The sequence below is a fragment of the Juglans microcarpa x Juglans regia genome, chromosome 3S (assembly GCF_004785595.1).
Source record: "Juglans microcarpa x Juglans regia isolate MS1-56 chromosome 3S, Jm3101_v1.0, whole genome shotgun sequence".
Lineage (NCBI taxonomy): Eukaryota > Viridiplantae > Streptophyta > Magnoliopsida > Fagales > Juglandaceae > Juglans > Juglans microcarpa x Juglans regia.
In genome coordinates this window covers 578,812-603,432 of record NC_054599.1, presented here as the reverse complement: position 1 = coordinate 603,432, position 24,621 = coordinate 578,812, and the positions used below count along the sequence as shown (strand labels likewise).

General features: G+C 36.8%; 1 protein-coding gene across 1 annotated transcript in view; it reads left to right on the top strand.

Annotated features, from left to right (window-relative positions):
- The first annotated feature begins 2,501 nt into the window (after positions 1–2,501).
- The window catches only part of LOC121257720 (heavy metal-associated isoprenylated plant protein 39-like), an 80,516-nt gene continuing 58,396 nt past the window's right edge, over positions 2,502–24,621 (top strand). The window contains exon 1 of the mRNA XM_041158900.1: positions 2,502–2,534. The gene's annotated coding sequence lies outside the window, so the exon portion shown is untranslated. The remainder of the gene's footprint in view (positions 2,535–24,621) is intronic.

Genomic DNA, 24,621 nt, shown 5'->3' with positions numbered 1-24,621 from the left:
TGAACTATGATAAGTTTTTACAAGTAGGTTCGAGTCATATGTGTTGCAGTGAATAATGATGTGTCTTGCACTTTATGCAGTTGTCTATGATATTTTGAGATTATTATATTATAGAGATTTTTATGAATTGTACATATGAGATTTTTATTTATGAGTAAATTTATTCATCATTATTTTCTCATTATCATCTCATCATCCCATGATATGGCATTAGATGATAGGTTCACAAATGAAATGTAATAAATATGGGTTAATTACACTTTGCCCCCTCGAACTTTCACTTAATTCACAATGTACCTCCGAAACTACTAATTGCATCAAAGTGGACTCTTGAACTTTCAAAACTTCCCAATCCACTATTCCGTCTACTAGCAACGTTAAATCTAACGAAAATTCACTGCATGTATTGCTCATGTGCATAACATTCATTGCAAAGATGTAATTTTCATCTAATTTATTATCATTGACTATATAAGATATAAAATAATATATGTTATCAATTAATAATAAATCATAAATTATTAAATATTTTTTTTTATTAATTTATGTATGATTAATAAATATCAAATAATTTCATTGTGTACATATATTATTCATACTTGCTTGCAACTTAAATATAAAATAATTTTATATATGGTTAATGATTAATGATTTATTTTTAATTGATAGCATATATTATTTTATATTTTATATGGTCAATGATAATAAATTAGATGAAAATTACATATTTACAAGAAAATTTCGTTAGATTTAACGCTGCTGGTAGACAGAAGGGGGGATTGAGAAGTTTTGAAAGTTCGAGGATCCACTTTGATGCAATTAGTAGTTTCGGAGGTACATTGTGAATTGACTAAAAGTTTGAGGGGGCAAAGTGTAATTAACCCAATAAATAATTTCTAATCATCTAATGTCACATTATGAGATGATGAGTGACCAATCCAATGTCAAGTTCTTCAGCAACTAAGGCGCACTTTAAAATAGTTAAACAAGTTTTTTTTTTTTTTTTTAACAAGGGATAAGAGATTTCAAATTCAGATGTTTTATTTGGAGAATTGAGATGGTTTTCTGGTCACATGATCTACACCTGATTTATATTCCCTTCTCAATGTAGATTATGATATTGTATGCTTTTTGGGAAGCAATTGCATTTCAAAAAGAATAAATTTTTCTCATCAGTTAACATTCATCACTTCATATTCTATACTCCACATTCTATAAAAGAAAGAGCAATGCTAAAATGGGGACTGCAATGCAAGCTTAAGTAATTTTATCTTTAAGATTTTTTAAAATTACAAAAATATCCCTCCTAAAATGATATTTTTTCTCATTTAATAAAGGGTCTGCATATATAGTCCCTAAGTAGGGACTGCAAATAGAATTTCTCTAAAAAAAATTATCAGGTTGATGTAAAAGTGAATAATGAATGATATATAATATAACAAAACCCTAATATCTTCACAAGGATAGTGATAGGGTTACTACCTCATTTATTACTTATAGCATATTTATTTTTTTATAATTTTCTTTTAAGTATTTTTTTAACATCATTAATCATTAAGAAAAAATTAAAAAAATATATAATTTTACTAATAGTCAATTCTTTAACTATTAAATAAAAATAAATTTAAATAAAAATAATAATAAATAAGTAATAAAAGAACAGTAACTCTATTATTATCCTCCTCACAATGGTCGGCCCTTTCAACTTTGAACTTTGCAGACATGTATTCGACACACATTTATTGACCATAGCCATTTCAAGTGTTTTGAATACCGTACCGGACGTCGTATCGGTCAAGGTACTGGAATAAAATATTTCGGTACCGGTACCGTTTCGGGATAGCGTTTCGGGATAACGTTTCGGGATAGTTGATATATAAATAAATTATATATATAAATATATATAAAAATTATATTCTAAAATAATAGTCTATATATAAATACATATATATATAAATTATAAATAGTCTAGTCTGAATTGGGAGTTAAAAAATAAGCTTGTAGTTTGAAAAAATGAAAAAAAAAACACAGGCCAAAATTGAGGCCGGTACGACCGGTACCGGCCGATACGGCCTGTACGGAACAGGTATAGTACCTGTACCGGCCGGACGGCCGAAACGAAAAATTTCGACCGTACCGGCCGGTACGGTACGAAATTTAAAACACTACTTTCAACTTTGGCAACACGCTTTGCTGGACCCGTACTCTTTTTGGGTTCCAACTTCCTCCGCTCCTTCTGGCTTTCAGGCTCCAAGAAAAAGTTGTGGGGGTGCACAGTAGATGTATAACAAAATCCATCTATATAACGCATCTTCGTCATTGCATAAATCAATATGGCACCCCCAAAATTCAATTTCTGGATCGACAACTGCCTTTGGAACCAGCTTTTCACATGGAAGGTAAGAATCTCCCTTTCCCTCGAGCTCTATCTGTCTTTCGCTCTCCTTGTCTTCGCCCTTAAAAAGACCCTTTGTGTCTTTCTTCTTTTTTCTCCCTGATGACAAAACTTTATCGGGTTCCCTAACCATTTGATAGTTTTATTTTTATTTATATCATTCTCTGATTTACAAAATTCTGAATAGAGCCGTGTCATTTTTTATGACAGGAAGTGGTTTTGAAAGTGGAACTGTAAGATGACAAAGGACAGCAAAAGGCCATGAAGATAGTATGTGGCCTTTCAGGTTAGAATTTTACTTCGTTGTGATTCCACTTTAAGTCCTTTGTTTGGCTGTCTCTGTATTATGACTACTCATGTAATCGGTTCATTGATTTCTTTCTAAACGTTTCCTTGATTTAAAGCAAGTAACACCCACTAGATAGTAAAAGTATGCCAGCCAAACTGACAGATTTGACTGGTTTTTGTGTTGTAATTCTGTAGGCGTTGATTCCATCACCTCGGACTTAAAGGGCAAGAAATTGACGGTGATCGGGGACTTCGATCCGGTTGATATAGTGAGCATGTTGAGGAAGCTCTACCCCACAGAGATACTCTCTGTTGGACGAGCAATAGTGCCTGAGAAGAAGAAGGATGAGCCCAAGAAGGCAGATGAAAAAAAGAAAGGATGCTATTGCCGAGCTTTTGAAAGCGTACCGTGCCTATAATCCTTACATGGCCACACATTACAGTTGCGTGATCTGTTAATTCTTATATCTTTGAAGAATTATATTAACGTCCAAAAGGTTGGTGTTCAAGAAATGATAGATAAAATTTTGAGTTATGTATGCATTTTTTTAAAATGAAGAATGAAGTTTATTATTAAAAAATTAATTTTTTTATGTAAATTTTATATTTATTATTATTTTTTTAAATAAATGTACTTATGCTTGCGTATTTATTCATTCTTTCTTAACTAAAAGACGATATGAATCTCTTTGGGCATGTAAATTTCGAATGAAGCTGCTGCTGTAATACCATAGAGTTTCAATGCTAAAAACTATTTACTGCTCAGAGTAACCGTTTACAAAACGATGGATCGAGAAAAAGAGAGAACCTGGCTCATCTATACCATGTTAGAGAGAATTTCAAGCGTCGGCATTACATATTTAAGTTCTAGTTGTGGCTAATTTCCACCACCAACAGAAAAAGAAAGAAATGTCTCCATCGGTTATGAAGAAAATTTGAACTTGGTCTCTCTTTGATGTCGCTTGGAGGGTCATTTACAACACATCGCCACAATAACAATTTGTCTCTAGCGACCGATTAGTCATAATGATGTGACTTAAGAAACTTATTACACGTAAGACTCTGTATGCAGATCGATGTGCATATAATGATTCCATCTTATCACATTACTTAGCTATTTAATGTCGTCTTTATTCGTTATGACGTTGCATGAAAGAAAAAGCATGGGACAAAAGGTGTAACGCCCGCACGAGGTTCAGAGAGTTATTTTCACACATAAAATTATATCTCAAATTTATAAATAGATTCAAAGATCTCTATAAAATGTAAATTTCATTCGTTTAAAATAATTATTTCAATATAATTATTCTAATCCACAAAATTTCAAAATAAACGTTAACACTCTCAAATATCAAGTCAACATAACAAAACAAATATGCTAGACCTAAAGCAAAGGAAGAGGTGGGAGATGGCAGCGTTGAACAAGAATTCGGGCAAAAGGACTCAGGCGATTGGAACCCTAGAAGCAGTAATGTCGGTGCACGTCGTTCAACAAATGTCGACAAGGAGCTCTGATTTGACACTGAGAACGATGAGAGAGAGTAGGATCCGAGAGAGAGAGATAGGAAGGAGCGGTTGATGTAAGACCCAACTCACTGCCATCCATGCACGTGGTTCACGGGTTCACGTCTTTGTCGCTTGTTCACGTTCTTATTTCCATTTTCATGCATACTGTTCATCCCTCTTCCCTCTAGGATTTTACCTTTTACTTCTTATAGCTTATATATATATGTTATGCATCCTTGACCTAGTTTCAGTGTCGCTAATATCTCTTCATGCTCTCAGCCACTCAACTTGTCTGAGTCTCCGCCTCTCACTATGAACCTCAGCCAAACCGCATCGCACGCACCAACCATCACTCCCCCGTAAACACCAAACCGTGGAGCTCGGTTCGCAACTAGTGAACTGCCGCCACCAAGCCTCATTTTCCTCGCTGCTGCTCTGTGGACAACCAAAACCAGCACTGCTTCAAGGACACCGACCACCACCTCTCTAGCATCGCGTGCTTTGTTTCCCTTCATCCTAGTGTCAGCCACGGGACCACCGTGGAAAGGCCATCCGGTCCCCAACCACAGCCCGAAACAAAGCCTGAATCAGACCACCCAGTTGCACCGTAGCCCCTCTCTCCACTGTAAATGAGCAACAGCAAAGCCCAAGCCCCATACTCTGTTTTATCCATCCAAAAACAGAGCAAGTTCTTGCTCAAGTCCTCCATGGAGCTCCCCTCCGCCGGCCCCTCACTCCCCCCGTGCCCCTCGGCTTTCAGCCTTGCTACACGACCGAAGCCACCGCATGCAACCCCGTTGCCATCGCATGCCATCTCTTGCTCTCCCTCCCATCATCTCTCTCTGCCTCTCTCGCTCTCGCCTCCGCACCCCCTTCCCAGCTCGACAGCCACACCACCATAGTATTCCAGCCTAGCTACCGCACGCGGCCCCTAAGTCCTCCTGGTGTAAGCCCCTGTTGCCGCTGCACTACTATTATTTCGGTGTTCTTAGATCGGTTCACTGCTAGTTTCCTCATATGGTGCGTGTATATATGTGTATATATATATATATATATATATATATATATATATAATTGTAACCTAATAGTTGAGTACTACTACAGTTTAACCTTAGTGAATTTCCAGATATATGTTTTTGGAGGTTCTTTTTGGATTTATGATTAAATGTGTTTTTGTTTTAAGTATCATAAAATATTAATTTTGTGTAGATAAAATTTTAATAATATTGTTAACCAAAGCAAGTAAATCTATTTTAAGAGAGGAGATTTTCAGGACGTATTTTATAAGATTTTTAAAGTAATCAAAGTATTCTATTAATTTATAATATGTTGTTGGTATTTTAGATATTTTAAATATTACTTTTATTGAGTTCCGTAATTATCTTAATACTTGTTCAATTAAATTTCTTATTCGGTATGATTTTGATTAAATGGATATTGATGGTTTTAGACAATGATGGTGTTTTAGGAATTATGAGAATTTTGGATTTTGAGGATGTTAAAATAGGTTCTTTTAGTATTTTAGGTTTAAATATCGAAATACTTGGTTGATCGAAAATTTACGGGAATTACGTGATTTTTATGGGTGATGATTAATTTTTGTTCGACATTGTTAAGGAATTTTTTTGAAAGACTAAGGAGTCCAGGTAAGCAGGGTTCCTATGCTAGATTTGGATAAAAAGAAATGAACTGAGGTTGGTTTGTAAAAATGTGCATGTTGTTTTAAAAAGAAAAAGTGAAAAACAACCTTAGTATATGTTTTGTATTCACTCATGAGATACCTATGAAAGAGAAGAGAAATTTTTTTGACATGAAATGTGTAGACATGAGCAATATTTGACATGTTTATGAAATATGCAAATGAGCGAATATGATATCATTGAGATTTTTATGCATGTGGTATGAAATGATTTGGATCTTTTGATCAAATGGAAATGATATGAATATGTTTTGCACGTGTTTTGATATGATGTGGATATGATAAAACTTTGGCATACTTATCTGTTCTGAATCTAATTTTGAATATGGTTATGATATGATGGTACTGGTTCACGTGATATGGTTGGTACTAACATGATATGATATGATATGAGTGTACCCACTTTGGAAACAAAGTGGTCTTTTATGTGTTCTTTCCTGTGTGCACATTCGGGGCTCCGAGATTGAAAAAGGAAAAGTTTCACAACATGATACTGCCTGGTTTGGCCACCGGGGATTGCACAACCCTACTACAGGGGTTAAACATGGTATATGATATGATATGATATGATATGATAAGATGAGGATGCTCAGTTATGTTATGCCAAAGCATTTTTTTTAATATGAAACGGATCTTTAATTATGAGCAGTTGATTTTTGAGTATGAAAAGATTGAAAAGTTGCTCTGATTTTCCGATGACAAGTTTCTGAGGTCTGCATATAAAAATAAAATATTTTGTTTTTGCATACTGAACTTTCTGAAAATGCTCATGTTTACATACTAGTATATGTTCTCTGCTTACTAAGTTGTTGATAACTCACCCCCTCTTATCTCCAATATTTTTAGATGATTTTTGGATATTTCAGCTGAGGATAAGGACCATGAAGAATTGGGTGGGATGACTTAAGAATAGTGGATTGAGAATAGAAAGCTTTCGATGAATATTGGTGATTTTTTATAATTATATTGTTGAAATGTGAGTTTAAGTGACATGAAGAGAAGTTGGTAATTTTTGGGGTTACTGTATTGAGGATTTTATATACGAGTATGTGTGGTTAATTAAATTTGAAGTGTTTACATTGGATTTAGAGCTTTTGGAAGAGTATTAGCAATGTTGGAGTTAATTATCAGGTAATTTGAGTTAACTCCCCGGACCCTCGGGGACGGGGCGTTACAGTTGAGGTAAGGCTTGGGCAGAATAATTAAGAGAAATAGAGAGAGTAGTTATGTAGTGAGGTGCATTGTGGGTGTGAAGTGGGTAGAGTGAATTAGGGAAGTGCATAGTGGGAAGAGGAAAAGTCTCGTAGTCAATAATGTGGGTGGGGTATGTACTTTCTCAGCATAGATACATGAAATACGTCGTGTACCACTGAGAGTGCTGGTGGTAGGGCTACCCTATAAGCCACTGAGCCAATCCAATCTAGAATCTCAAAAGGGCCCAACATATCTAGGGCTTAACTTGCCATTCTTCTCAAATCTCATGACCCCTCGCATCAGTGCAATACTAAAGAATACCTTATCCCCAACTTCAAACCTAATTAACGACGACTATCAGCATAACTCTTTTGACAAATCTGAGTTATTCTCATTCTGGCTTGAATGTTCACTATCTTCTCTGTTGTTTTCTATATGATTTCTGGACCCAAAATTTGTCTTTCCCCTACTTCGTCCTAAAACAAGGGAGATCAACACCTCCTACCATATAGTGCTTCATAAGGTGCCATCCCAATACTAACCTGGTAGCTGTTATTATAAGCATTTCGACCAAAGGCAAGTGTCGTATCCAAGTTCCCCTGAAATCCAGCATACACACCCTCAACATATCTTCCAAAATTTGAATGGTCCTTTCTGACTGACTATCTGTTTGCGGGTGAAAAGCACTGCTGAAATTTAACCCGGTGCCTATGGCCTCCTGTAAACTTTGCCAAAATTTTGAAGTGAAACGATAATCCCTATCCTACAAAATGGACACGGGCACCCCATGCAATCTTACTATCTCCCGTACATACAGCTCGGCTAGTTTATTGAGCTTATAAGAAATTTTGATAGGCACAAAGTGAGCGGTCTTCATCGAGCGGTCCACTATCACCCATATTGCATCCTGCCTAGTTAGTGTCCGTGGTAGGCCTGTAACAAAATCCATAAAAGCATGCTCCTACTTCCATTGAATTTGGAGTGGTTGCAATAACGCTGCTGGTCTCTGATGTTCCACTTTCACCTGTTGGCAATTTAGGCACTGTTTTACAAATTTGGCAATCTCTCTTTTCATACTATTCCACCAAAAAGACTCCATCAAGTCCTAATACATTTTTGTACTACCTGGGTGAATTGTGTAAAGAGAGCGGTGTACTTCTTCGAGGATGATTGCTTTAATTTCTTCATTGTCTAGCACACACAATCTACTTCCGAATCTTAATATTCCATCTTCAGAAATGCTGAACTTGGATTTATTCCATTTTTCTACTTCTTCCACCAATCTCGCTAACCCTGAATCTTCTTTCTGGGCATGCTTAATTCTGTTTATCAAAGCTGGTTGAACCATCAAACTGGCTACCAACGCTTGCTGATCACCAGTAACAATCTCAATAGCAACTCTTTTTAAGTCCATTAAGAAGTGGTGCTGAGTGGTAAGAGTTGCAACTGCTAGTCCCATTGACTTCCTTCTAAGTGCATTAGTTACGACATTAGCTTTGCCTGGATGGTAGTTAATGGCGCAGTCATAATTCTTGATTAGCCTCCTCTGTCTCATATTCATTTCCTTTTGAGTGAAGAAATACTTCAAACTCTTGTGATCCGTGTATATTTCGCATTTTTCACCATATAAATAATGCCCCCAAATCTTAAGTGCAAAGACAACAACGGCTAACTCCAAATCATGTGTGGGGTAATTTTGCTCATATGCCTTCAATTGTCGAGAAGCATATGCTATAACTTTCCTATGCTGCATCAATACACACCCCAAACCCAACAACCGTTGAAGCGTCACTATAAACCACAAATCCTCCTCTCTCATTGAGAACTATCAGAACTAGAGTTGTCACCAATCTCTTCTTCAATTCCTGGAAACTCTCCTCACACTTTGTAGTCTACTCAAACTTATTATTCTTCCTGGTAAGGGTAGTAAGAGGAACCACTATTTTTTAGAATCTATCAATAAACCGACAGTAATATCCAGCCAAACCCAAGAAACTTCTAACTTCATGCATTGTTGGTTGAGCCCAGTTAACTACTGCTTCAACTTTCCCGGGGTCTACTGAGATACCATCCTTGGAGACTACATGTCCCAAAAATGAAATAGACTCAAGCCAAAATTCTCACTTCATCAATTTAGAAAATAACTTCTTATTCCTGAGTGTCCCAAGTACCTGTCTCAGATGCTCTTCATGTTCAGTTTTGTTCTTGGAGTATATCAATATATCTTCAATGAACACCACTACAATTTTATCCAAGAATTCCTGAAATACCTGATTCATCAAATCCATAAATATGGTTGGGGTGTTAGTTAGGCCAAAAGGCATGACTAAGAACTCATAATGACCATACCTGGTCCTGGAAGCTGTCTTAGGCACATCCTCTATCTTGATCTTCAATTGATGGTACCCCGATTTGAGATCATCTTGAAAAATAATTAAGCGCCTTGCAACTAATCAAATAAATCTTCTAAGCGGGGCAGTGAATATTTATTCTTTATTGTCACTCGGTTAAGCTCTCTGTAATCAATACACATTCTCATTAATCCATAATTCTTTTTCACAAACAAGACCGGAGCTCCCCCTGGTGACACATTGGACCTAATAAAACCCTTGTCTAATAAATCTTGCAATTGTTCTTTGAGTTCTGCTAATTCATATGGTGTCATTCGCTAAGGGGCTTTGGAAAGAGGTGTCGTGGCTGGGGCTAGTTCAATGGCAAACTCTACTTCCCGCTCAAGTGGTAGTCCAGAAAAATCTTCAAGAAATACTTTCGGATATTCTCTCACAATAGGGATCTCCTCTAATTCTTGCTTTGGTTCATCCACCACGTAGGCCAAGTACCATTGACACCCATCACATATTAACTTGCCAACTTGAAAAGCAAATATAACTAGTGGAAGGGCACGCACTTTGGAACCCATAAACCGAAGTTCCTCTCCCTCCGAAAATTTGAACAACACCTCCTTCTTAAAACAGTCAATACTGGCATAACTGGAAGCTAGCAATCCCTTCTCAATATCACATCAAACCCAATCATAGGAAAAACTATCAGGTTAGCTGGCATTTCTCTCCCACTAATTGTTATTGGACATCTACGCAAAGTCTTGTTGCAGGTCAATGAATCTCCTGCTGGGGTTGAGACTATCAAATTGTAATCCATCTTTTCAACTTCAATTGGTAAAACTTGACATCATCCATTGAGATAAAAGAGTGGGTAGCCCCTAGTCAAATAAAACAGTAGCTTTATTGAGAAAAGGGAGAATAATTCTTGTAATTACGTCATATAATCCAAAAAGATAAAAAGATAAGTAGTCCTAAATTTTTAACAAAATAGTAACTTAATAGGAGAATTAGAGGGATTATACCTATGATTAAGTCATTCTTATCCTCAGCTTCTTCTGGCATCAGAGCAAACACTTATGCCAGCATAGTTCTTCATTGGTTGTTGCCCTGGTTGTTCGGCCTAAAGTTTTGAGGTGGGTTGGGCTTTTTGTTGTCCTCTGCAAGCAATGGGAATTCTCTAATGAAGTGACCAACCTTACCGCATCGGAAACATTACCCCACTTCCTTTCTGCACTCCCCAGCATGCACCTGGTTACATAACTTACAGGAGTTAGTTGAATGATTTCCCTAAATTTGTCTCTTACTTGAGCTGCTCCCCTCAATTCTCTTCTTCCATGGCCCTTGATCCATACTAGAGGGTCCTTGTGGAGTAGCTCTCTTCCTTTGTTCTTACAATTTAGCACCTCTCTTGAGGTTCTACTCAACCAACATCACTTTATGCACTAACTCTGAAAAATTTTGAATCTATAGGACCATCACTCTTTCATGTTCACACCCTCCGCAAACTTCCTAGCCTTTTTTTCCTCATCAGGAATCAGGTATTTGGTGAAGCATGACATTTCTGTAAATCTTGTAGCATACTGGCGCACAGTCATGGTCCCCTATTCTAAGTTGGTGAACTATCGAGCTCTACCTTCCCTATCTACTTTAGGAAAAATACGGTCAAAGAAATTTTGCTTGAATTGAAGCCAACTAATCGCTCCTATCCCTTCAGCTTCCCTGATGGCTTTTTCAGAATTCTACCATCACTTTGCTTCTCTAGTTAATTTAAAAGCTGCAAAACAAAATTTCTAATGATTGGTGTACTCCAAAACATTGAATATTTCTTCAATGTCTTGAATCTAATCCTCCGCTGCTTTTGGATTGCCTCTTCCAGCAAAGGTCGGAGTATGCGTCCGATTACATTGCTCAAACGTGCAGCCTCCATCATTGTTGTTTTCGTTTTGTATCCGACAACAAGACGCCATCCTAAAAGCTTAAACTTGGTGAAACGTTCTAAAATAAATAAAAACTAAAACTAAATAATAAAAAAAAGAAACAAAATATATGTATAAACAATATATATATATATATATCAGATAACTATTTAAAACGAGTTCAATTTTTCTTGTTTTACCCATTCCTAACCATATCTCTAACCAACTCATATCACTCTTATTACCATCTATAATCGTAAACCTGATATCGCTTAAAACTCACATACATCTTTAGAATCTAAAAAATCAAATCCCATCAACATCAATCATAAAGTTTGCAGAAGTTCAAACTGAAATATCCACATGATCATCCTTATAGTCAAGTTCCTACACTTCCAATATGAAATTTACTTCTCAAGAACCCCCAGATATCTAAACCTCATATGTTTATAGTCTACAGAATCTCAAACCTGGCACTAATACCAACTATAATGCCCCGACCCTGGAGGTCCAGGGAGTTAACTCCTGACACCTGATAATCAACTTCATAATGCTAATAAATTTTCCGAAAACTCAATATATACACTTCCAACGGCTCTAAATCAAACATCAATACTTCAAATCCATTTAACACACACAACCACATATCAGATCCTTAATACCATAAATTAGATAAACTAAATCAACATCGCCACATATCTCTATGAACATTATAAAATAAAATAGGGTTTATATAAGTTTTCACAATCATCCAAAACCTACTGAAATGCGTCTATTGAATAACTAAATCCACCAATAGCACTAGTACCCCGTGGTACTCATCTACTATCCTCAGCTGATCTTGCCCATGTACTTTATTACTAATCCTCAGTTGAAACATCAAAGCCATCTGAAATATGGTGAAGATAAAAAGGTGAGTTATCAACAACTCAGTAAGCAATGAACATATACTAGTATGTAAACATGAGCATTTATCAAGTTCGGAGTGCAGAACAAAATATTTACTTTCATAATATAGAATCAAAATATTTTTTTTCAAAATGCATAATCAACACATGTTATCAAAATATCAGAGCGAAACTTTCATAAAACTTTCTTATTCAAAATCCTTTGGCATATCACAGTCTGAGACCTCATCTTCATATCATATCAGAGCATCACATCAAGACAGATACCATGTTTAACCTGCGCAGTAGGGTTATAAACCACAATTATACCAGTGGTAGGGCCGAATGCCACTATTATACCCATGGCGGGGCCATAACAGAGACCGAACAAAAGCAATATCGAAACTAGATCATATTCAGACACAAAATAAGAAATTCATGCCAAGGTTTTCAAATGACACATCGTATCAAAACATAGTACTGAATAGCTTTCGATCATTTCACATATTCAAAATAGCATAGGCAAACCATTTTCATTTAATCAAAGCAAACTTTTAGATATCATATTCACTTTTTTTGCACAATTTAGAAATAAAATGCAACAAAATAAGTTTATGTCTACATCAGTCATGATAGAAAATACTTCATTCATATATAGATTCCATGAATATGCAGAACACATATCTAAAGTTGTTTTTAGGTTTCTTTTCAAAGCAAGTATGCATATTTTCAAAATTAACATCGTTTCATTTATTTTATATAAACTCTAGTGTAGGAACCCTGCTTACCTGGATTTTGTATATTATCTATGTCTTGAATTTGCACTTTAGCCGTATCACAACCTAAAATAATAAACATTTACCACACAATTAATAACCCAAACAAGTATAAGACTAAGCTTATTTAATAAAACCCCAAACTATCGCCTTTTTAATCCAGAATCCACCATAAGGTAAACTTGAACAACCACCTCTTCAAACCATTAATATTTACACTCCAGAACCACCAAGTAATCTCCACCCAATAGCCACTTATCAACTCGTATAGCTTAATAATAAGCCACTCCACAATATCACGACAAACTAGTCACATAATGCCCCAAACAGCCAACCATTTCTCCCAGCCAACTACATAACAGAACACCATGCCATTTACAGATCCTACCATTCAAACATAACCCAATTAAAAAAAATTTCAGCAACTTCTGTCATTTGTTATCACACACATAACAACTCCCGAAACTCTCCTTAAATTCAAACAAATCATCATACAACACCAATACATCCAACCTATCATGATCAATCCAAATAACAGTTATATAGTAACTTGGCTAGCCCCACGTCTCACCCTAAACACCATGCTCATCAACCTAACTGCCCCTTTTTAATCTAGCAAAAACACATTAGCTCAACAATCCACCACTCAACTTCATTCATTAACAAAAACCATCCAACAACCATAATTCATAAGACAATATCCCACGTAACAATGTCGTCAAGAAGCCTAAAATTTTGAATATCTTATCTAAGTTCGTGCACATGACTTGTGAAATTAAAGAGCAAAAACAACACTATTAGGGGGCGTTAGTACTGTGCTGTGATATAAAATAGTGACGCTAGAATAATTCAAGCATTGGGTAATGTAGAACGACAACTAATATTGAACAAGGCATTACCTTGCCGCACTTCAAAACGAGATTGGACAATACCATTTTCTACCGGTCACAGTGGTAATGCTAAACGAGTCGATGAATCTGAATTTTAGAACGAGTGAGAATAAATGAGAGACGTAATGATGAGATCAAACAGAATGCGTGGGGGGACATGAAGTTACCGTTGTTTGATATAGGAATCTCAGTGCAGAAACTCGACAGCAGTGAAGGTTTGAAGGCAATCGAATACACTCAGACAAAAGTGTGTCATACGACTATTCGATTGGCAAGAGAAAAATTAAAATCAACACATAAAATTAGATACCAAAATCTAGGTGGAATAATGAACATAGAGGGATAGAGAAACGTGGGCTTACCGGTGCGTGGAGGATCCACCTGTGACGACGCAAGCCACTGTGATGACAAGGCACGATTTGGAGGAGTGGTTTGTGAGGGTGTTTGTGAGTGAGAATCAGAGAGTGAGTAAGAGTTTGATTGTATGCGTGAGTGAGGGGATTGGTGTGTGCGTGAGTGGGATTGGTGTGTGCGTGAGGTAAAATTATTGTGTGCATGAGTGAAAACAAAGAAAGGATGGGGGATAAACCTACAAACTAAGGGGAAATGGGAAATGCTTACCAGTGTGCAAATGGGGCAATCGGCAACGGCCCTCGATGATGGAGGTGCACGGCGTGGTGGTGGAGGGTGTCCTATGCGAGGAAAAAAGGGGTCTTGTAAGAAGAACACAGTGAGGTAGCGGAAAGGGAGAAAACATCACAGAGGGGTGAGAAAGAATGGGGAAGAGCCCTTACTAGCGTTGCTCAGGCAATGGAGCTTGTCAGCGATGACTTCACGATCACACAGCACCAAGGTGTTCAGAAAATTGAAGAAGGAAATTCTAGAGTCTGTTACTGGTGAAATGAAAAAGGGAAGAAAACTTAACGCGTGCAATCCAAAAATATGAACTGCTAAAACGTGGAGGTAGGGAATTTCGTTGAAGAGAAGTGGAGAAGAAATTGAAGGGGAAAAAGGAGAAAGAATAGGGGAAGAAGAAACCAAAAGCAAGGGAAAGTGGCTTACCAAAATGACGCCGTATTTGGGGTCTTCAGAGGCTGAATTTTCGTGGGCCTGGGCTTGGGCCTTGGACCCGAGTATTACAAGGAAACTAAAGGAATTTTAGATGTATGACAACCCTAGTTGAGGCAGATCTTTACGTGCATGAGAGGGATATATATATATATATTTATATATATACGGCAGCTGGAAACCCTAGAGAAAGAAAGGGGAGGAAGAGACTTATATAGAAGTCTGGATGTTGAATAACTGAACTTGGGTCTTTTTGTGGGCTTTTGGGTTTAAAAGTGAGTTGGGCCATTTTAACTAATCTAAGAATCTCCCGAGCTTGACCATATTTTTATGGGTCAAGTTCCCAAAATTTCCAATGGGCATCTTCTCAAATTCTAAAATAATCCAATTTTTTCGATAAATTTTTCGAGCCAATTACCAAATAAATAGATTCCACTTGGTTCAGAGAATATTAAATGATTTTAACCTAATTTTCAAGCCCAATAAAAAAATTCATATTCCACTAAACTACGTTTTAGGCCTGTAGCTTATTCCAAAATTATTAGTTAAATTTCACGTGGTTTTTCCATATATATTAGCCTAAAAAATTGTATAGAACTCATGTTTCGCTTAGGCTTGGTGCTGGACTTAGGTGTTACAGAGAAACATTTAGAGCAACCGAGATCCAATAATATTAGTCTATGTTTGTTTGGAAATCATGATTTCATTTGGCGAGAATTGTAGAATAAGAATCAATATTCACGATGCAAGCATTGTTGTATTAGGCCCTTTGGGTCTTTCGTGACCTGAGTAGAATTAGAAAGTCCGAGCTTTCTAATTTTAAACACGATTAGATTCTGCAAAACTCTTTTTCTTCTTATTTGAGATATGCTGGTTTGGAAGGTGAGATGAGACAATAATTTTGAGATTTTTGTGAATAATGTGAAGATGATATGAGTTGAAATTTTGAGTTGGTTTTAAAAAAATTTTGTAGGTCCCATAATACAGATGTATTTGGAAGTAAAGTTGAGATGAGATTTTTCCCTTTTTCGAAATGGAAGAAATTTCGTGGATCCCACTATCTGTGCACTTTATGGCCTGTCGTGGGAAGAAAAATTTTTACCACTCCCGATACCTGATCTCTTTCCCCTCAACCCTTCAGTTCTTCATTTCTTGTGCTTTTCAAGAGTCGCATATCCCCACCCCCTCCCTCTACAACTGTATCCAAGGACTTTTGCACTAGCCTTCGTCTTCCCTTTTGGATTTTCCGTTTGCGCCACAACTGCGAAATCGACGACGGGGTAAGTTCCCGTATACTTTGTGTTCTCTACTAAACGAAATCCAAATGTACGTGATTGGGGTTTCCTTGATGGGTTTCGCATCTCCATTTCATTTTGTGATTGGGTTCGATTTATAGTGACAATGGTTAGGATCTTATTTTCTGTTGAAAGTTGAAGATCCTGTCGTTGTACATTTTTATATTTACTTGTTCTTGTGCCATTTTTCTACTTCGTGTGTTTACAATTGCAACCATCCGAAGTGCAATTTTGTGGTAATTTCCAACATGCACTTGTGATTTTTTGGTTTGAACATGCTGTATCCCGGTCATTGATCTCGCTCTCTGTTGGGTTTCGATTGCTATGGTGGATGATTAATTGTGCTCTGGGTATCTTACACCATTTTTCAAATTTTAGGCTCACATCATTTTTACCCAATTGACACTTTCAAATATCATTTTCAATGGCACTTCAAAATACCATTTTGGGGGTTTATTGGATTTTCGCATGAGGTCTTCATCGTGCGTGTCTGCTGTTTTGGTCAAAACATTCCAGTTAAAATGAGATGAATTATACTGGTGGATTAATGCTTAGGGGCATGGGTCCACTTACTTCTATGACTGCTTCAACTTTGCATGAACATATATATATTTCTTCCTGCCCATTAGAATTGATCCATATATCAAGTGAATGACTTTAGTTGGAGATCTGTCAATGTATTTTCATATCAGTACTATCATACCCTTAGGTAAAAACTTGCATGGTGCTCAAGACCAACGTGCATTAAATATAATCATAGATTTACTGCATATCCAAGACCTTAACTATATTGAACTATCCAAAACCTTAACTATATTGGAGTCTGTAATTCATTTTAGTTCCATTACTGTGTTTGTTTCCATTACTGAGCATGTTGGCGAGATTCTATTATAAATTACTCTGTTTCATTAGTCACCATGTTGTTTGGTTGGGAAAGGGGGCAGGGAGGTTTATGGTAGTATGAGAATATAGTAGCAACCAATGTTTATGGTTTCATTGGTTTGAGTGGGTTACAAAGTCAGGGTCAAGGCAGTTTTTTAATAAGTGGTTGGAACTCATGCACCTTTTGTTATTCATCTAATAAATTTATATTTTGGAATGTATATGTTGCTATTATAATCTTCTGAACTCTAGTAACTCAAACCAATCTATTGTGATGCTGTTATATTTTGTGATAATGCATTTTCCTTTATACCGATATTATGGCCACCCAGATCATAATTAATTTGTACACATTGTGATCTTCCGCAAAACCATATACCCATATTGTGATCTGAAGAAACCTGACATCTTGGACAGATCATGTTGCCAGTACTTTTTTTATTACTTTAATGCAAGAAATGTGGGCAATGCACACCCCATTTCTTTTTATGCTCTTTGAAAGAAATGTGGAAACTTTACTAGTGTTTGTTTACTTCGTTGTTTTTAATTTCTGTGCAAGAATTATGGAAACTAGTAGCGGTATGTCCATAAACTACCCTCAGAAGATGAGCTGGTGTTGGGACGAATACCTATTTGTTATTGTGGCATTTCCTCCAAACTTTGGACGTCGGCCAAGCCTAACAATTTTGGGAGGCATTTTTTGAATTGTTGATATTATAAGGGTCAAAACCGGCGTTGATTTTTCAAATGGGTTGATCTTACAATGTCGCAACCCGATTGTTGTAAGCACACCTTAGAATTAGTAGAACCAAACGAAGGAATGAAAAGATAGCAGATAAACGTGCAAGAATAGAAGACGCAAAGTTCCAATCAATGAATATGAAGTACAAATGTGCTTTGATTGCGTCTTGCTTTCATTTATTACATTATTATGTAGTCTTAAATTTTTTAAAGTTAATGATAATGTAAATCATTTAATGCTACTATAATTTGTCACCAAAGTTTCCTCTTGTATTTATATTTCAATTTTTGTCAAGTACCTGGGTTAGTTCACTATTGTTACCAAACAAACCATGTACAAGTAAACTATTGGTAGTGTCGTCGTTCCAAATACGCACTACTTTTTTGCTATATGATCTACCCAACTATTGGATTGGTGATCGCCGACATCTCATTTACACGTTGTTAACGTAACTTATAGACAATAATTTACAGACAATAATAAATTTATAGACAATGAACCATATTTGGATGCTTGAAGATTTTATAGACAATAATAAATTTTAGGAGATTTATTTTTTTAATCATTTTAAATTTTTGTGCGTGGCCATTGAATAAAGACAAAGCAATTTCCTTCAACAAATAACCCATACATAATTAATTTTCACTGTACATATACCACGTAGTGAAAATCCTGAGAAAACATGCATATCAAATAGTAATAATTTTTTAAATGCTACAAAATTACAAATCTTTTTTCGGCACTACACGTTCATCCTCCATGCCTATGTGCCCACATAGGAATCGCAATCCCATCTCTTTGTGCTGCCATAGCTCCGGTTGACTCATGGGACATGTCAACCACTTCAGAGGTCTCGCCGCGTCCTCTTCCCCATGCATATTTTCTTCATTAACTAAAGCCCCAATGCAGCCTAAATGAACTCATCATTTCGCGTCATCGTTTTAATAAGCTTGTGTAGCGTACAACATGCGGTAACAAGCATCCCTTGCCTGGTAGGGCGATATCGAGGCATCATTTTCAATATTTGAAACCGGTTTTTCAATAACGCGAATGTGCGTTCAATAATATTGTGCAGCGATGAATGTCGTAAATTGAAATAATCTTTGTAGCCTTAGAATTGACGGCCACTATAATGACCAGATCGATGATACCTCTCTCGTGGATAAGGCAGCATAAACTTTTCAATGCAGAGAAATGCGGAATCGACAAGATAATAATATCCTAAACAAATGAAAAAATACATGAAAAACTAAAATTAATTACCTATACAAAATAGTAAGCACAAGCAAAATCTCTAGAATATGTCAAATTAAATAAAAAAACATAACATTTACCTTGTGGTGGCCATGTAAATTGATTCCGACTTCAACTCAAGGCATCTAGGAATATTCGTGCATAATGAGTTGTTCTCTCCTAGCCAATATATACATACGTGAACTTCATATCGAAGTCACATAAGCACAAGACATTTTGTGCAATTCGACCATGATGATTTCTATATACGTTACTCAATCTAGCTAGTGCAACAACGTCAATCATTGTGTCGTCCATATCACCAAGACATTTCTACAAAACCATTATCATATAACACATCCCAATCAGTATAAATATATTTATATCATTAATTAAAAAAGATAAGCAAATTTAAAACCCGAAGGGCACATATAGGAAAGTTCATACCTCAAACCATAGATAATTGTGGGCGTTTCCCGCAATATAAGGATGGACCCCATCTCTGTTTGTTTGCCTAATCACAGTCTTCCCTAGTTGATGTAGCACCCACATCACCGTCTTTACATAGCAGTTAATAGTTTCGTTTGAATGTTGGAAGCAGTTCCCAACGATGTGTTGACCTTGTGCATGGCCAACGAGAAGGCAAAACATGCCTACTGATTCCTCCACGAACACCCTCTCTATAGGATCCATAATTAATTACTGTTGTAAGAGGTCACAAACATAACGGAATGCAGACACTTCAATTCGAAACATTTCTTTGCAAGTCATGGGTTTTCCATTCAAAACTGCTTGAGTATATTGATCCTCCCGTAGCCCAATATTGTGTTGGGGCATTCGAAGCCAACCTCTCAACAATTGATGTGCCATCCACATCATGTTCACTATGTTCACCTCCTGCATTACGGCTTCATCTCCACTCGAAGGATATGTCACAATAGGGTCGTCCGCCTCACTGGTATGAGACCTACTTAAGCATGTATCCTCTATCTCGCTATTCATCTCCATCGATGGGGCTTCCTCTGAATTACTATCATTGTCCATTCTGAATAACGGAATGCTTGTGCGTAAAATATATATATATATATATATATATATCAGATGTGAGGAAAATTACACACTCATGTTTATGAACAATATGGAGGTGGAAAAGTTTTGGACTAAAGCGAAATGCATAATCACAGTAACTCAATAATAAACCGGAATGCATAAGGTGAATAATGTAATTGTTAATGTAAAAATGAGTGTATTAGCATTTTCTTGTGAAAACTTTTGTAAAATTGTGTTGTAACAAGTGTTGAAATGTGTCCAGGTGAAACGGGGGTCAAGTGAGCTCAACACGGCTCGAGTAGAACAAATACGGGAAGGTTGCTCGATATGGGCTCAACTGGCGCTCAAGCGGAACTCAAACAGAGAGTTCGCTCAACATGCGCTCAAAACACAGCTCGAGCAGAACTCATCCAGAGAGTTCGCTCGACTTGCTCTCAATATGGCGCTCGAGCGGAAGGCAACCAGAGAGTTCGCTCGACAGTTTATATCGACACACGGCTTGAGCAGAACCCATACAAAGAGTTCGCTCGACATGCACTCGACATGGCGCTCGAGTAATGGTCATCCAGTGAGTTTGCTCAACAGACGGCTCGAGCAGAACTCATCCAAAGAGTTCGCTCGACATGCACTCAAGCTGCTTCAGAAGTACAACGTACGCTCAACCCTTGCTCGACACGTAGCTCAAGCCAATGTTTAGAAAACCCAATTTTTCTTAGGGCTTGAGAGCCTCACATTTTGTTCTGCCCTTTGGCAGAGGTGAGAGAGCTAAAAAAAGAGCCCATTCCAAGAGCATTTGAGAGAGACTCCCCTCCACATTCAAAGTTGAATATCTCTTGGAAAATATACCTCCACCATATCACACTCAAGATAAAACACAGTTGAGTCCATTAGAGTAGACGTGTTGCTGCAGAGAGCGAAGGATTCTTGTGGGACAATATAGAAAGGTCAGAGTTCTGGCACTAAATGAGTGTAGATATCGAGTGGGTCACTCGTGGTGTTGCAAGTCAAGTTTAGCTACTGCAAATGTTTTGTGAGTGTTTCTAAATTGGTTGTAACAAACTAAAGTTTATATAGTTGAGGTGGTGTCTTACACTCGGAGTGATTTTAAATTTTGAAAAGGTTCTTCAAATGAGTTTCCTTGTGGTGACCAAAATTATTGTATTGATTATTTGTGTTATTTGTCTCTTTGAGTTAGATGTGTGCTTGTCAATATTTTAAATAGACCATAAAAATCGTTTTACACCTATTCACCCCCTCTAAGTGTTGTGTTGGGTAGAACCATTACTTTTTCAGTCACAAATTCGGAAAACATATTAGAACTGCAAAAATGTTAACAGACATGACAAACTCAAAGAAATAAGCCCAGAAGCCACATAACTATTTATGAAATGAAAAAAACTGAAAGAGACAATATTTAAGACATGCATAAATGAAATCCTAAGACTCCATCTCAATAAATGGTTATCCCTGAAAGTGATAACCATAAAATCACTCCAATCCGGCAGACAATCCCCCTGAAAATGCTTCCATTAATTGACCGATCATTACAAACTCCAAGCCCATTGACTCCTGTGACTATCCAAGATCGACACAAACGACCTCTGCACTTTTGTGCTCAACAATCAGTTGAAGGCCTTTTTAAATTACTCAGGCGGTAAAGGAGGTTGTACTTCTTCCAACAACTTCATACAATGCATTTGGAGATCAAACGCTCCATCGGACTCCATGCTAATATCCCCTTTACTGCGCTTCCTCGACCTGTTAGACTCCATCGCAACCTACTGCCTAGTTTTGGCACTACGTTTAATAGCATCAAGGGTTTTGCTCATTTGCATTTGAATGCCTGCGTCTTGGATGGGCTCTCCCCCTCTGTCGTCTACGAGATCCGCTGGCATAGGAGGGGGAGAAGGGTCTCGATGCTTGCTGGGGATCTCCCGAGAGGCCCGCATTATGATCAGTAACTGGTCGGCCACGATTTTGCATCTCCTCATCAAGCAAGCGTTTATCGTCACTGTCTTGGGCCAGATCAGTCGAAGCCCGATGCATTGTCCCAGTCGCTACTGAAGAACCAAATATTGTGCAAAGTTGTTCATGCTTTGGGCATCCCATCGTCTTGAAATACTTCCATGATGATTTCACCTAACATCGAAGAGTGATTAGATACAATCACAGAATGCTGGAAAAAACCTCTAGGAGAAATATCCAACAGTTTATATCGTACCCGAAGGGCATTGCCTAGTGTTTCTCACTAGCAACTAGGGCCTTCCTCTCTGGGTCCCACCCCAAATCGGTTTGCTTCATAAGATCAAAAAATTCGCGTTGTCTTCGCTTGAGACGAGCAAGTTTGGCTTTAAATTGTTCACAATTGATTTTTTTTAGGCCAATGGCAGACAACTTTTCAGCAAGCCTTACATAATCACCGTTTGTGATCCTCCCTCCCCTCAATCTATCCATGAGGGTGTCTTACATGTCTATAAGCAAATCCTCAAACCCATCATTCCAAAAGCTTCCATCACTGGTCGAATCGATCGTATCATTGTCCATATGGTTCTAATATATGCTCAAATAAGACCAATGATTGAACATGCAATCAGATGATATACCAGATATGGTTTCTTACAAACCATCATTATATTTGGATGACATAATGACATGATATAGAAAAAAATTGGTAAATAATGACACCAATTGTGAAGGATCAATTCTAGAATGAACTGACTAGGTAAAAAGGTTAGATGAAATAATGTAAATAGTTGAAAAAACAATATTAAAAAAAGGTCGTACTTAGACTAAAGACAGCCATACCTTTTGAGATGATGAACTGGATGTTGAGCGTAAGTAGCAATGCTACAACAAGAAATTATATAAGTTAGGCCTCCACCATAAAAAAACAGAACAAAGTGTGCTCCCGAACAATTTGCATGACATAAGTTATGCTGATACAACAGTGTCCAGTTTTTAGGAAATAAAATATGAGAAGGTTTGAGTTAGATGGCTGCCAAAAATAATAACTCATCCAAGTCAACTCAAACAGTTTATATTCAGAGGAAGGGATGAAATGGATGTCAACAAAAAGGGATAACCTACATGACTTTATAGATAACAAATTTCTGCTAAACAAGAATAGGACAGTTTTGAAAAATGTGTTAGCACAAACACGTTAGCACCAGTCCAGAGGAGGAGCCTTTTGTATAATATTTTAACCAGGAAGGTTAGCACAAACACAAACACAAACACGTTACCACCAGTCCAGAGGAGGACAATTTTGTATGTGTTTCATTGGTGGTCTTTTACTAGGCTGAGAGTTATGTTAGAATGTTATATAAAAGAAATGAAGCTGGGAAACTCTTACCTAGCTCCATGGTAGTATTGCTACCATGAGATATCTACATGAGTTTTTAGCGTAATAACTCATCCATAATGAGCAAACGATTGAAGTGAATACGAGTCACTACCGGTCAACATGAAAAAGCTTTGTCTAACGTGGCTTAGAGTTTGCAAGCATCGGATGCATGCTGGGAAAAGAAAAAAAAAAAAAATGTGCAGAGGAAAAGAAAAAAAAAAAACAGAGAGAGGTTTCCATGGCCACAAGTTCTCAAATCATTAAACCTAAACTGAGATAACAGATCAGTCATGGTTTCTCAGTTAATCTCATGTTCAATCCATCAACAAAACAAAAATTGAAAAAAAAAATACAAATTATAAACAAGAGCAATATTAATGGCAATTATATATACCATACAAGAAATGGGTGTGGCTTGCCCCCAGTTGTCTAGTAACAGGACATCTGTTATATTGCTACTTTACTCTCTTTTCAAGTACACGGTTGAGGTTAGATTCTATAAGCTATTATAGATTTTAGCAAAAATATGTGTTCTTGTAAATGAAGCCTCATATAATTTTCTTTTGTTAAAAAATAGATCTTACTGATAAAAAATATTTTTTTACTAGGCTGAGAAATTTCAAGTTTCACACATCAATGGGAAGAAATAAGAAAAAATTAGAAGACAAAATCAGATAAAACAAAAAGTAGATGAAGCGAAGCAAAAAACCCACTATCATAAAACATATTGTTTCAAAAGAGAACAAAAGCAAATGAAAGAACTAAGCAGATAAAATGTTATTTTAGGTAAATCCAAAATGTGGAGAAAAATTTTGCTCGCTATTTTCTCAGCAAATTAGAAGCAATCCTTTAATTAGATTTTTCTTTGTTGGAATTTTTCCATCAAAACTGCAACCAAATAAGTAAATGCATGTTGCCAGTTTTTTCAAACTCAGCAAAAGACATCAGTCTTATAAAAAAAAAAAAGAAAAAAACATTTTCTAAAGTTATGCTCTTGTGGTGTTTAATTGTGCTCACCATTTTTCCAGCTCCCATTACAAAAGATCATAAAACCATTTTTCTTGTTTCCGTCATTTTACCAAAAACATCACTGCGAACTAAAATATCAGCATAAA